Below are 14,666 nucleotides of genomic sequence, written 5' to 3' on the forward strand. Positions count from 1 at the left end.
CTTTCCCGTCTTGATTTAGGTACAATACTCCTTGGTAGCTCTGGGACTACACATCTCCGATTGAAGAGTTGTCTCCGCAGGCTTGGAGGTGCTTGTGTAATATATAGTACTTTGTACCGTTATTTTGCGGCCAGATTCGTGTTTTAGGCGTGTCTCGATCTCCGTTCTGTCACCGCAAGGTATTTTTGGTAATTTCGGTTGAGAACTGTCTCTGATCGAAATTTGGTTATTGCAGTGCAACAATGCATTTTGGAAGTGCAGCCAGTGTTTGTACATGTATTGTTGACATTGGGTGTATGTACATGTACTCTGGTGAGATCTCGTGACCTATAAGTTGTGTTGAAGTATCGCTGCTGCAGCAGCACAGAAGATACTGTTGTGTTACAAGTTGTATACAGAAATTGTCTGTTTGCAGGTTTTTGATTGTTGCAGGAAAACATGTCTGACGGACTAAATTAGATTGTTAGTGAGAAGCTGGACAAGAACAACTTCCATGCTTGGAAGTTCAGAATGACCAATTTCCTGATGGGTAAAGGATTCTGGGACTATGTTGAAGGAGATAATGAGGAGCTTGCAGAGTTGTCTGAAGAGAATGCCACTCCAGCAGATATAAAGGCATTCAAGGATTGGAATCAGGGTGTAAGGAAAGTCACATATTGACTTTCAATCAGTGTCACAGACACGATGATAGGACACATATAGAATGCCAATACTTCAACAGTTGCATGGTAGAATCTAATGCAGATGTTCCAGACGAATACAAAGGCAAAGAAATTGTAGCTAAAGAAAGAGCTACATACTGTGGAAAAGAAAAGCATGTCTATCAATGAGCTACATATTGTTGACTCCCTTGGGTCTATCAATGTATCGGTGGAAGATGATGATTTAGTGAGTGCCTGTTTGAATGGGCTTGGCAAAGAGTATAAGCCATTTAAGACCTCCATTGCAATCAAAGAGAATATTTTCAATTTTCGGGACTTGGTGATAATAGAAGAAAAGTCATTAGGTGAGGACTCTTCTTCACAAAGCAAGATCACATCGGAGCAGGTCTTCTACTCTACTTTAAGAGGAGGTAGAGGTAGAGGTCGTGGTTGAGGCCAAGGTAGTGGTCGACAAGGAAATCAGAATTCTGGACAACAGCAGTTCAATGATTCATAGCAGCAGCAATCATACACAGGTGGAAAAGGCCAGTTTAGAGGCAGGGGGAGGCAAAGAGGTTGAGGTGGTTGGCAAAGGAATCAGAGTGCAAATAGCATAGAATGCTAATATTGTGGCAAACCACGGCACATGACAAAGGAGTGCTATAAAAAGCAGAAAGACATTGAAACTGAAAAGTTGCAGTAAGACAACTATGCATCATCTAGTAAACAGAATAGTGATGGCAGAAGTAAGCAACTATTTGTGATGCAGCACACGCCTAGCTCCATAACAGGGGATGTGTCAGGATCAGAAGATATATGGTATGTGGGTTCTGGCGCCTCTTAATCACATGACCAATCATGCTGAGTGGTTTAGAGACATGCATAAAATGAAAAAATCAGTTATGTAGAAACATGCATGATACTGTGCATCCCATTGCGCATGTTGGTGAAGTGCCATTGTCTATGCAGGATGGCAAAATCAAGTACTTGGCAGATGTACTTTATGTTCCAAATATCACAAAGAATCTAGCTTCTGTTGGACATATGGTTGAGCAGGGTTTGCAAGTTAGGTTTAATTCTCAAGGATGTTTTGTGGAAGACTTCAAAAAATCAGTGTCGCTTAGTTGCAAAGGATAACAGAAATGACAGGATGTTTACTTTGGATATGAACATGTTTAAAGTAAAGGCAGCCATGTTTGTGCATGAAATAGGTGTCATTGCAGATATTGACATATGACACAAGTGCATTGGTCATGCGAATATATGACGATTGAAGTCTATGCAGGTCCAAAATATTGTTGCAGGTTTGCCAAAGTTTAAGGTTGATGGTATGCATAAAGTATGTGTAGTATGCCAGCTTGGTAAGCAGGTCAAACATGCTTTCTCACATGAAAAGCATATCAGTGTGTAAGGCGGTTAGATGTTATACATTCAGATGTATGGGGACCGGCCAAGACTGCAACAATTGTAGGTTGCAAGTATTATATTACATTCATTGATGACCACACTAAGAAAGTGTGGGTTTACTTCATGAAGGAGAAATTTGAGGTGTTTGCTCAATTCAGAGATTTAAAGTCTTGATTGAAAAGGGAAAAGACATGCAAATAAAGTGCCTAAGATCAGATGGTGGGGAAGAATATTTTTACAATGAGTTTAACGATTTCCTGAGAAAGTAGGGAATTAAGAGATAGTTTACATGCAGCTACACTCCGCAGCAGAATGGTGTTGCAGAACAAAAAAACAGGCACATTGCAGAAGTGGCAAGTACCTTAATGACTGAAAAGAATTGCCACATTATATTTGGGCAAAAGCAGTAGCAACTACTATGTACATTATGAACAGGTTACCCATTGCAGCTGTTCATGGTATGACGCCTGAACAGAAGTTTACAGGCAGGGTAGGCTGAAGCTCCCGCCTCCCCTTCCCCTGCTCGCGTTTCTGCACTGCGCCTGTCACCCCCCCCTGCTTGCTCGCCCCCCGTCTTCTCCTCGCTCCTTCCCCCCTCCGCCTTCCCTGCATTGCCCGCCGCCTGTCCTTTTACCCCCCCCCTCGCCTGCTTCCGCTGCTGCGCCCCCCTCCCTTTTTGTTCCGCCTCGCTTCCTCTCCTCGCGCCTCCCCCCTTGTCTTCGCGGCCCCCTCCCCTCTGCTGCGCCTCTTCCCCCCCCCTCCGCCTGCTCGCTTCCTCCCTTCCCTCTTGCGCGCAGCCCCCGCCTTCCCCCCTTTTTAGGGTTTTTTTTTCTTTTTTCTCCTTCGCCTTCTCCCACCCCCCCCTCCTTCCTTTTTCTTGCTTCCGCCCCCCCTTGGGGTTTTGTTTTCCTTTTTCACTCCGTATCCCGCCTCTCTATGTGCAATTCGGTTCCAGCAGGATACCGCCTTCGCCTCGCCTTCGCCGCAGCTTCAGACTCTGATGGAGGCTCCTCCCGCCCCGCCTCAGAGGGACTCATCCGCAGCCCCCTCGCCCGCCCCTGAGGTCACCCCCATCAGGCTTTCTCTTTCGCCGGAAGAGGAAGCGAGCCTCACCGCAGAGGTGGAACGCCTCCAGGCTCATTCCACCATCTGCCGTATAGTCGGCACTCGCCCCAGCAGAGGGGAGATCAGGGATCTTCTTCAGGCCCGCCTTCTTGCAGATGTGGGCAAGATCTTGGATGTACAGCTTCTGGGCTGGGGACATTATCAGATCAAGTTCGAGGCCGCCCAGAGCGTTGCCAAGGTCCTTGCCATGAGTCCCCTTGACATCAGGAGTGCTCGGGCTTTCTTCAGACCTTGGGAGCATGGATTTGACCCAGCAGCGGCGGAGCAGGGAGAGCGCCTCTTCCATGTTACAGTTTGTTTCCCTGGTCTCTGCCGGGAGTATCTTCCGCTCCTCTCCAGGCTCGGAGCATTGGTGGGCTCGGTACTAGAGACGGGCCCCTCAGCAGCTTTAGTGGTGGCCAGAGCAGCTGGGCTATCTTCGGTCAGAGTGTTGGTGTCTGACATCTCCTCCCTTCCTAAGGTCATTCAGCTACCTAGGATAGGGGGGGGGTGGATAGATCAGAGAGTGGAGTTCTCGGGGCTCCCGAACCAGTGCTTCATTTGCAGGCAGGTAGGTCATCTGGCCAGGGCCTGTCCTCGCAGGAGACCCCGACCCTCACCACAGCAGCAGGCTACTGATGGTCCGCCCACAGATTCGGCTTGGCAGGCTGCCTCCGGGACACCTGCTCAGGCCACAGAGACCTCAGAGTGGCAGCCTGGACAGGGGCGCTGCCGAGGGAGACAGCCACAGCAGCACGCCCAGAGACCGCTGCAACAGCAGCCACAGTCTCAGCCTCACTGGGTCCCCGTGAGGAACAGCTTTTCTCCCCTCCAGGAGGAGACCCTCGCGGCGACGTCTGAGGACCAGGAGATGCCAGCACCCCCACCTTCTCCCCCCCCACCCCCGTCCCCTCCCACCGCCTCGCTTCCACCATCGCCTCCTCCCGTCTCCGCTCCGGTTTCGGCAGCGGCTCCCTCTCCACCTCCCTCGCCTCCCCCTCCTCCCCCTCCGCCCGCCTCACCTTCCCCGGAGGCCCTGGCAGTTCCCTGGCGCTCACCTGCAGTCCGGAGAGCGCTGAGCACTGACCTCGCTCGAGCATCACAGAGGAGACCTATGCCGATTAGGGCTTCACGGATTTCATCTATCCGCAGTCGGCTGAGTCGCCTTGGCATTAGACAGCGCTCGGAGGCTTTTGATTATACCTTCACACGGCTTTTTGGAGCAGAGGGCCCCCATGAGCCAGCGCCCATCCGAGTTCATGTAGTGATACCTCCGTGCCCGCGGGGAGGAGGCACTAGACTCAGCGGTGGCCTTCTCGTTCCCTCTATGTGGCCCTTGTGACCGGGAGTGGACTCTAGAGCTCGCTCTCAGCACTTTGAAGACTCAGGCAGTTGAGTTTTCTCATCACATGAGCGATCTGGAGGTGACAGATGTGATAGGCCGACTCTGGGAGTTGGCTCATTTTTTCTTGGATCCCGGGAGTGTGGATACCTCAGGGATTCGGCATTTGGTCATGCGCATAGTGGCAGACTTGGCACGCGACCCTGGATATGTGTGTATACACGAGGTTGCTCTGTCAGAGCGAGAGGCAGTCGCCATGGGCCACAGCCACTGGCGCCGGGATTCTTGCAGTACACCGGGTGGGCAGATTCGCAGCCGCTCGGATGGGGACTACTCTCTATCCAAGCCGCTTGCGAAGGCCCGCCGTACGGCCGAGACAGCATCCACCTCAGCAGGGCATCCATGAGGATCATCTCATGGAATATACAGGGCCTTGGCGGAGCACACTTTATACGCTATCGAGGTTGCATGAGGCAGGAGCTTCAGAGATGCCTGGTTGGTGGCAGCATTGATATTTTGATGATGCAGGAGCACCACTTGGGTGAGAGCAGGATCCGGAGATATGGTTCGGTGATGCCTGGTAGATGGGACACTTTTTGGTCTGCAGGGTTTGGTCCTTTGGGTGGACAGGGAGGAGTATGCATGGTTATTGCAGATGTATGGCGGCCAGGCCATTGTGGATCGAGGGATCATTGTGCCTGGTAGAGCACAGTATGTCATTCTGAGGATGCATGATGAGCTATTGGGTGTGCTCAACATCTATGCGCCCAATCATGCTAGTGCCAGAGCAGAGTTCTGGACTCAGGTTACAGATGCATTGCCAGAGGCCGCACATTGGTGTGTTGGGGGAGACTTCAACATGCTTGAGGACCCGGCAGATAGGGTGGGAGGCAGTCATGTCACAGTGCACGGCACGGAGCTTGCAGCTTGGGACCGGTTTTGCATGTCACTGAGGATCACTGATGCATGGCAGCATGGGGCTTTCTCCCGGTCTCAGGACAGTCTTAGTTTCTCTCGGTTGGATCGCCGGTAGGGAGGGACTAATCTATCACGGATTGATCGCTTTTATGTGGGCGACTGGTTAGGGGAGCGAGGGGGCTCCGTCGGCATTCTCGCTGGCACCTCATTTTCAGATCATGCGCCAGTTATATTGACATTGGAGGAGGGGACACGGGAGCCCAGCTTGCAGTTGAGGATCCCAGAGAGGGTACTTACAGATCCCAGTCTCGCTGAGGACATTGAGAGGATCTGGCATGATAGTCAGTGCTCTGACCAGGATGCAGCGGGCCAGTGTGCCCAGGGACTCATTGATCTTAGCTCTTTTTTACACGCTGCAGCTTTGACACGTCTGGGAGAGATTCGCGAGCGGGAGCAACGGCTGAGACGCAGCCTTGCTTCGCTACAGCGCCTTCAGGAGCAGCAGCCTGCATGTGAGTGGGTGGCGTCCCAGCTGAGCCAGGCACGCCAGGAGGTTAGAGAGGTAGAGGAGCAGAGACATGAGTTTTACTATCATCGTCAGGCCTCTCAATGGACGCAGCTTGGTGATAGAGTGACTGGAGAGTTTTTTGAGATCACTGGACCCCGTCATGCGCGAGCAGGAGTCTGTCAGCTTGGTAGACCGGATGGATCGGTAGCTACTGAGCTCGGGGAGATCAGAGCCATTGCTACTGCATTTTATAGTGACCTGCTTTCAGCGGAGCCAGCCCCACTGAGGATCGAGATGTTTGCAGACAGACTGTGTGGGCCCATGTGCAGAGGAGGGTCACAGACCATATTTGTACAGTTCTAGGTGCGCCTCTGTCAGAGATTGAGCTTGCCGAGGCCTTGAGGGTCCTGCCGCGACATAGTTGCCCAGGGGAGGACGGACTGACGCCGGCCTTTTTTATGCGCTATTGGGACCTTTTGGGGCCAAGCCTCCGCAGGGGCTTTCAGCATGTCTTGGACACTGGGGTGATGCCGCAGAGCTTTTCAGAGGGCTTGATCTATCTTATCCCCAAGGGGGAGGGAGTATCATATGACATTCGGCATTGGAGGCCTATTACGATCCTCAATACTGTCTACAAGGTCTTAGCAAAGGCCTTGAGTTTGAGGATCCAGCCCTTCCTGGGGGAGTTGATTCATGCTACTCAGACAGGATTTGTCAAGGAGCGCAGTATCCTTGACAACATCTTTACTTTCTGGGAGGCGACGGCCCGAGCTAGATTTCTTGGCGAGGACTTGGTCGTGATGCTTCTCAATTTTGAGAAGGCATACGATAGAGTTGATTGGGGTTTCTTAGAGGGCACTATGCTTCGCCTGGGCTTTGAGCTAGGATGGATCAGAGGGGTGGTAGCTCTGTATTCCACAGCTCACAGCCAGGTGCTGATTGCAGGAGGACGGGGGCCGAGTTTGAGCTGACCAGATCAGTCCGTCAGGGGTGTCCTCTCGCCCCTTTCCTTTTTCTCTTCTTTGCGGAGGCTATGAGTATGTATTTGACGGCAGAAGAGGTTGGTTTGAGAGGACTGCAGCTCCCAGTCCGGGGGGAGGACCTGCTTGATGCTGAGTTTGCAGACGACACGGGCTTATTTTTGCATGGCCATGAGGCCAATCTTATTCGGGCTGAGCAGTCGCTCCAGGTTTTTAGTGCAGCTTCGGGAGCATTGATCAATTGGCGCAAGACAGTGGCCTTTTGGATCAGTAGTGCTCCCACTCCGGCATGGAGCCCGGACCCCAGTTTTAGATGGATTCCTCCAGGCACAGCAGTGCGGTATTTGGGATGCCAGATTGGCCTAGATTTGTCACCTGAGCAGCAGATTGCCCCGCTTCTTCTGAGCATTCGGAAGAAGCTATTGTATTGGAGTACAGCTCGACTATCCTTGGCTGGGAGGGTGGTGGTGGCAAATCAGGTGCTGTTAGCGACCATGTGGTACATTACGTCTTGCTGGATTTTCTCGAGCTCTTGCATCAGCCAGGTACAGAGGCTGATCAGGAACTTTCTGTGGTCTGGGAGGGACGGTCAGCCAGCTCGGGCAAAGGTTGCATGGGCAGTTATTACACTTCCGCTGGCTCAGGGCGGTTTGGGCATTATAGATCCAGTCGATCAGAGTAGAGCCTTATTGGGGAAGCTTATTGTTCGGGGGTTGCTTCCAGGCGCTGAGCCTTGGAAAGAGCTCCTCTTGCAGCGGCTGCAGGCTCGGGCGCCCCCAGAGCAGGGGGTACTTGGGCACCAGAGATTCGCTGGATCTTCATAGAGATGAGGAGGACAGGCCTCAGTAGAGGATGGGAGGACAGATTTGCTTTGAGTATCCTGAGAGCTTGGGAGCTGCTGAGACCGGGGCTCTCTCAGCGACCTCCTTCTTGTGTTGAGGAGCGGGCCAGACAGCCGCTCATCTGGAGCCCAGCGGTTCGTACGGAGCAGGGTCATATGCTGGGTTCTCGGCCTCGTCTAGCCTGGGGACCTTTAGCGGCAGGCCCAGCTCGTAGTTTTGGAGACTGGCAGGCTTTCTGCAATCTACCAGAGGAGATCCAGGTGGAGAGGCTGAGCCACTTCAGAGGGGGGTTGATTATGAGGGATGATATACAGGAGGCACTCATAGAGGAGTGGTTCACGCCTCTCGAGCCAGTGGCCCCACGGTGGATGGGAGTCTTTACACAGTTGGAGATCCTGATTGCTGTCAGAGCTAGCACTGAGGATGGCAGATGCCTCTACTATGAGATTCAGGATGAGGGCAGACTCCAGAGAGTGGAGGTGGAGTCGCCTTTGGTTGCAGAGTGCACCTTTCAGAGGATTCGGGTAGTGGCCGCCGCTTCTCGGAAGTGGCATATTGACCCCGACCCTGCGGATGTGCTCCCGGATTGGCGCATATGGGCATATTCAGCGCGCCCCTTGGCCCGGCTACAGTGGGACCCCGGGGAGTACGAGTGGCATGATCCTTATGCATCCCTTGAGGCCACAGAGATCACCTTTTTCCAGTATACTGTTCGGCTGGGGCGGCATATTTTGACGGCGAGGAGGACGGTTTCTCCAGCGGCAGCGGGGCATTGGCGACTACAGGGACTCTCACAGGAATTCCTGGAGGATTTCTGGGCTTGGCTCTGGGCTAGTCGACAGGCCCGCAGGATCTCGACTTTTCAGTGTGGCTGGTCGCCCACAGGGGCTCAGCAGTTGGCACTTGGCTTGTTTACAGCGGTCTTCCGGCGGCCTGCGTCCGATGCGGCCACCCTATGGAGACACAAAGACATTGCCTTTGGGACTGCCCTCAGGCACAGCAGATTTGGTTGCGGATGCTGCGTATTCTGGCCCCCCTCTCTCCAGAGGGTATGTTTACGTGGGGTGCCGCTGCTTGGTCGACTTCGTCAGGGCCTGCTATGGGCTATGAGATGGAGCAGGGCAATCAGGCCATCAGATTTATTAGGGGCCAGCCTCGCCTGGTTCCGGCACCGGATTTCTCGTCCGCCAGCTGGACATAGGAGAGGGATTTACGATGGGAGCTCCTCAGCAGCCTCACCATCTGGTTCACCTGGAGGGCCCGGTGCTTTACGGCCTTTGAGGGGAGATTGGAGCCACCAGCAGAGACTGTACGGGGGATTTGGCAGGAGTTGATCCACATCCTGCGAGGACAGTACGACCGCATCTGGGGAGACTCGGATGAGGCGATCTTACGGCGCCAGGCCTTTCACACCACTTGGCGCTGTGGCCCTTTCTACACCTTACACACGGGATCCCCCCGTTGGCACTACAGGCCACCGGTTTGGCTTTTCCCCCCCCTATTGTATGATTTAGCCGCTCAGTTCTTTGTACTGATGCTTGTATTTTGCAGCACCTAGGGAGAGTCTCCCGGGCTGCCATGCTGTATTCGCTGCTCTTTCTCTCTTAGGAGCAGGAGAGATCTTTTGTAGCCCTACGGGCTTTTTTATATAACTAATGAAAGGATCTTTTCTCGAAAAAAAAAAGTTTACAGGCATAAGACCGGATGTGTTTCACTTGAAAGTGTTTGGATGTATTGCATATGTGCATGTTCCTGGTGAAGTAAGAACAAAGTTGGATCCAAAGGCAGAGAAATGCATCTTTATTGGTTATGCTATGGAGCAGAAAGGTTATAGATGTTATAACCCTACCACTCATGAGATGCGAGTAAGCAGAGATGTTGTCTTTGACGAGATGAGTAGCTGGCGCACGAGGGTGTTGTTGACAAAAATATACAACGTGAAGCAGAGAAATCACCTTGGCATGCCGTCCGTCCACAAGACGAGCTTCTGTCTTTCCTGGAGGGCAGTAACGGATGTCAGCTGGTCAGGATTGCACCTTCCTGTTGCATCTCTGTAAACATCTGTAAAGCCTTCTGTCCTTGGTCCTAAGCTGAGAGTACTGCATTCCATGACCCAATGTCACGGTAGCACAATGCATCAAATGCTTCCACAATGGCCCCACACTTGCGGTACATGCTGTTGACACAAGAGCTCTTAGGGTGCCGCTCGATAGAGAAGGCAGAGAGAGAAAGAGGGGATGGATTAAGGTGAATGCTAATTACACTCAAAGTACATAGTACAAGATGTAATGATTAGCTAAGTACAAAATGGGGGAGGAGACTCAATGTACAAAATCCTAGTTTGAGGTCCCCACACGCTTTGAGGGTGACATTGCAAAAAATTGGAATCGAAGTGGAACCAACAATTAGGATGACATGGACTTCCGCTCTATTGCCATATTTTGCATCGATGGGATTGCCATTTTGCATGATGCATCTATATACATTGGACTCCCCAACATTTTGACGGTCTGTTTGATCTCATGTGAGCCCATTTTAGTTTGCTAGCCCCATTGGAGCAATGTCATCATCACTTATGGTGGCTTCTTTGATAGATTTGTCATCAGTGTGTTCTTTGTGAACCCACATATCATCATGTGACTTACATCAACTTTTTCCTTGTGCAAAAAATTTGCAACCTTTGTTAAAAGTTAGGATGGGTTGTGTGACGTGAACCCAAGTTTGTGTGATGTGTGTGGAGGACAAGTGATGTGTGTAAAGGTATGGCTCCAGCCTATGTCATTTCATAAGTGTAAAATGTCTTCTCGAGTTCTTGAGTTGGTGAAGATGCCCAAGTTATGGGACCTGAGGTGCTAGCATGGTTCGGTTGTCATGAGCTTGGAACGTAGGCCCTAGCATGCATATTGATGTAGGGGAATCCATCACTAAGGGGGGGGGGGTGTAAAGATTGTAGTGATAGCATCTGGTGTGTTTGAGGGGGATCGTGGACCTTTGGTTGATTGTATATTTGGTGGATGGTTCAGTGGGCAAAGATTAAAAAATGATCGATTATAAAAGGAAGAATACAGAGGTGTAAGCATGTGCTAGGCATTTCTAGTCACATAATTTATGCACGCTACATGTGGTACCATGAAGTATCACACATATGTGCCATTAATGTTCACACATCTACTTATTTATTCTAATTATGTAGCTGATAGTTCTTAAAATTCTTCTCACCAATGAGAAACTTCTCTTACTTTCAAGGAGTTTAGTGCGATGTGTTTTTGTTATATCTTGTTCGAGCCTCTCCTAGAACTCTACTCATTCATAGCTACGCAAGAACATAATGCAACTTGTCATGGGGAGCTTACCTTGCTCTCGAGCTCAAGCATCTTAAACTCTACAAGCCCTAGTTGTTGAAGCTTCACTCTCCTTGAATCTCTCTTCCAAGCTATTACCTTGGAGGTGGTATCATCCACGTGTAAGTCACTCTCCTTGAATCCCTCTTCCAAGCTGTTTGTATGGAAGCTACATCATCCACATGTAAGGACGGACACACACACACACACACACACACACACAGAGGGAATTACTCTCCAGAGAGCAGACACACTCAGAGCCCGCAGGAGACAGAGGACACCTGGCTTTCGAACAGCACGCCTATACCACAGAGAGATGACAGAGATCAGAGATCAGTTTCACAGAGAGGGTGCGAGCAATTGGCTCGCTTCAAAGCAGACCCAGGCATGTTCTTCAGGGAGCTGTGGACACCCCCTTCATTGATGTATACCATTTTATACCCCCAGTATGGTACATGATGGAGCTAGCTAGGTTGCATATCATGATTGTATACTCCATGCGCATATAGCTTTGCATTCTCCTAGTAGTAGAGCTCCATCCCCTCCCCCACTCATTGTACTTATTGCACACCCAAATTCAGCTTTTTAATTCAGTTCTTTTTCATTTTGTTGGGATGACAGAGGATACCTAACACAGGTACACTGATTTGTCTCATAGGCCGAGTTCAGTCTTTTGGAAGACGTTAATAAAATCTTTCTTTCTTTCTTTCTCTAGATCAGTTAAGCGTCTTTCTCTCTCTCACAAGAACCAACAAAGAGGAACATGCACCAAGAATCACACACCTGTACTCTTAACTATCTCCCAAAGACACCACAAGTAGGAGCAAGTAGATAGCATAAACTTTATTAGCAGAAAGGGGGATCATGTTCTTACATTATGAGAAAATGACATATATGTAACTAGCCCTAGTTCACATCTGGGCATGCAAAACTCATGATCTAAGCAAAGTTGGGCTTGGTCAATATCTTGTAATGATAATATCTTTATAGTACCATTAGATAACACTTATTTGCTTGCTCTCATTTGTAATGGAGAGCAGTTGTCAATCCATAGAACAAAGTTAACATAATGTAACACTTATTTGATTAGCGCAAGGGGGGGGGGTTGGTGTTCTTGCATTATGACAAAATGACATGTAATTAGCCCTTGTTCACATTTGGGCACACAAAACTCGATCTAACTAAATGAAAGATGGGCTAGGCCAGTATCTCATAATGATAACATATTTTATAGTGTATTACATAACACTTATTTGCTTGCTCATTTGTAAACAATTCATTGAACAAAGTTAACATAATGTAACATAAACAATCCCTACGGTGTCTGGACATCATACATGTGAGCAGGAGAAGCCCTAACTTAGGCAGACCCGCCAGTGCCTTACCCGAAGTACCCATCAACGAGGGGTTAGTGCCAGATCCAATGGGCCCAATATCCAAGAACACCCAAGTGCAGACCCTTGACACAACAACTCTAGATCTAGGACATACTTGAGCGGCATCGAAAATGCCCTCCTACCAGTGGATGTAGATGTGGATGGCATGGACACACTAGCTACATGATGTACATGTGTCCCAGCATTATTTTGTTGTTTTCATGTGTACCAATTTTTTGTCACATATAATCTTTGTAATCCCTTGTGTCTCATATACCTTATGGTCTTTTGAAGACGTTTAATACAACTTTCTTTCTTTCTTTCTCATGTGTAGTGGAGAGCAGTTGTTAACCCATAGAATAGAGTTAACATCCTTCCCTACGTGATGCAAATTAGGATTTTGTCTATGCCTTGAAAGCTGATTCTTTGAGAGAGTGGCGGTAATAGTTCCAATGCTCTTGCAATCTGTGAAGGTTTTGTCAGAAGTATGGAAGCGATCCCCAAAACCTTGTATCTATCATGTCTTCAAAAGTTATGTGCATGCAAGCAGCACAATCGATGGTAGTAGTACATTATCACTCTTAACCTTGAACTTCCGTTTATGTCAAATTGCAGGGTTATCGAGGTTGTATGGTTCACATATGTCCTTTGGTTGGTCAATCAATGCCATGATCAACTTGAGAAATATGCACGTTACCATGATAGCTACATCAAGTATGTTCCTCCTTGGTTTGATTAGCAATATCATATGTTGTTATTGGAGCTATGCCTAGTGTCAAAATTAGATGGTTTGGAAGAACATAAAATTGTAGCAGAATTGGGAGTCCTACTTCTCGCCATCATCTTTAGTGTCGTACCTTCTATGGATTGGCATGTAGCATGGGTCCACTTGTAGACAGTGTGAGGCATATCTATATACTCATGCATACTTTTCAATCCAAAGCAATTCTTGCTCCATGCTAGTTGGATTTCATAATCTTCTATAGGGATGGGATTTTCCTCATATGTCTCAATCAGCTTACACCCTCCTCGTGTGCATTGGGATGCTTTCACTTCCACCTGCCAATAGTTTTACATAATCACATAGGTGACTAACCTTATTTCCAATAGGCCTACCTATTGTTGAGGATTGGCAAGCTTGGAGTGCTTGCCACATTCTCCCATAAGTACCTTTGCCACTTATTGGAGCTAGCTCAATCATATATGGCATTATATCTCTAATTGGGCATGTCATTCAAAAGGTGTCTTTGCAGACCCAAGGTTCTTGGATATTGGGCCCATTGGATCTGGCACTAACCCCTCGTCGATCTCCAAAACCTTGTATCTATCATGTCTTCAAAAGTTATGTGCATGCAAGCAGCACAATCGATGGTAGTAGTACATTATCACTCTTAACCTTGAACTTCCGTTTATGTCAAATTGCAGGGTTATCGAGGTTGTATGGTTCACATATGTCCTTTGGTTGGTCAATCAATGCCATGATCAACTTGAGAAATATGCACGTTACCATGATAGCTACATCAAGTATGTTCCTCCTTGGTTTGATTAGCAATATCATATGTTGTTATTGGAGCTATGCCTAGTGTCAAAATTAGATGGTTTGGAAGAACATAAAATTGTAGCAGAATTGGGAGTCCTACTTCTCGCCATCATCTTTAGTGTCGTACCTTCTATGGATTGGCATGTAGCATGGGTCCACTTGTAGACAGTGTGAGGCATATCTATATACTCATGCATACTTTTCAATCCAAAGCAATTCTTGCTCCATGCTAGTTGGATTTCATAATCTTCTATAGGGATGGGATTTTCCTCATATGTCTCAATCAGCTTACACCCTCCTCGTGTGCATTGGGATGCTTTCACTTCCACCTGCCAATAGTTTTACATAATCACATAGGTGACTAACCTTATTTCCAATAGGCCTACCTATTGTTGAGGATTGGCAAGCTTGGAGTGCTTGCCACATTCTCCCATAAGTACCTTTGCCACTTATTGGAGTTAGCTCAATCATATATGGCATTATATCTCTAATTGGGCATGTCATTCAAAAGGTGTCTTTGGTCCTGTAGTATTGTAAGCTTTTGGTAGAATCCTTGTAGTTGGCTATCTTCTTAGAGCTAGAGGGTTAGGAGGTGAATAATGATGGCAAGAGAAAGAATAGTTAGTAATATTATTGTCCACATCAACATTACAGATTTCATCTTGCT

This window comes from Cibotium barometz, chromosome 24 (genome assembly GCF_041138505.1).
Source record: "Cibotium barometz isolate CiBa-2024 chromosome 24, ASM4113850v1, whole genome shotgun sequence".
NCBI classification, from domain to species: Eukaryota; Viridiplantae; Streptophyta; class Polypodiopsida; order Cyatheales; family Cibotiaceae; genus Cibotium; species Cibotium barometz.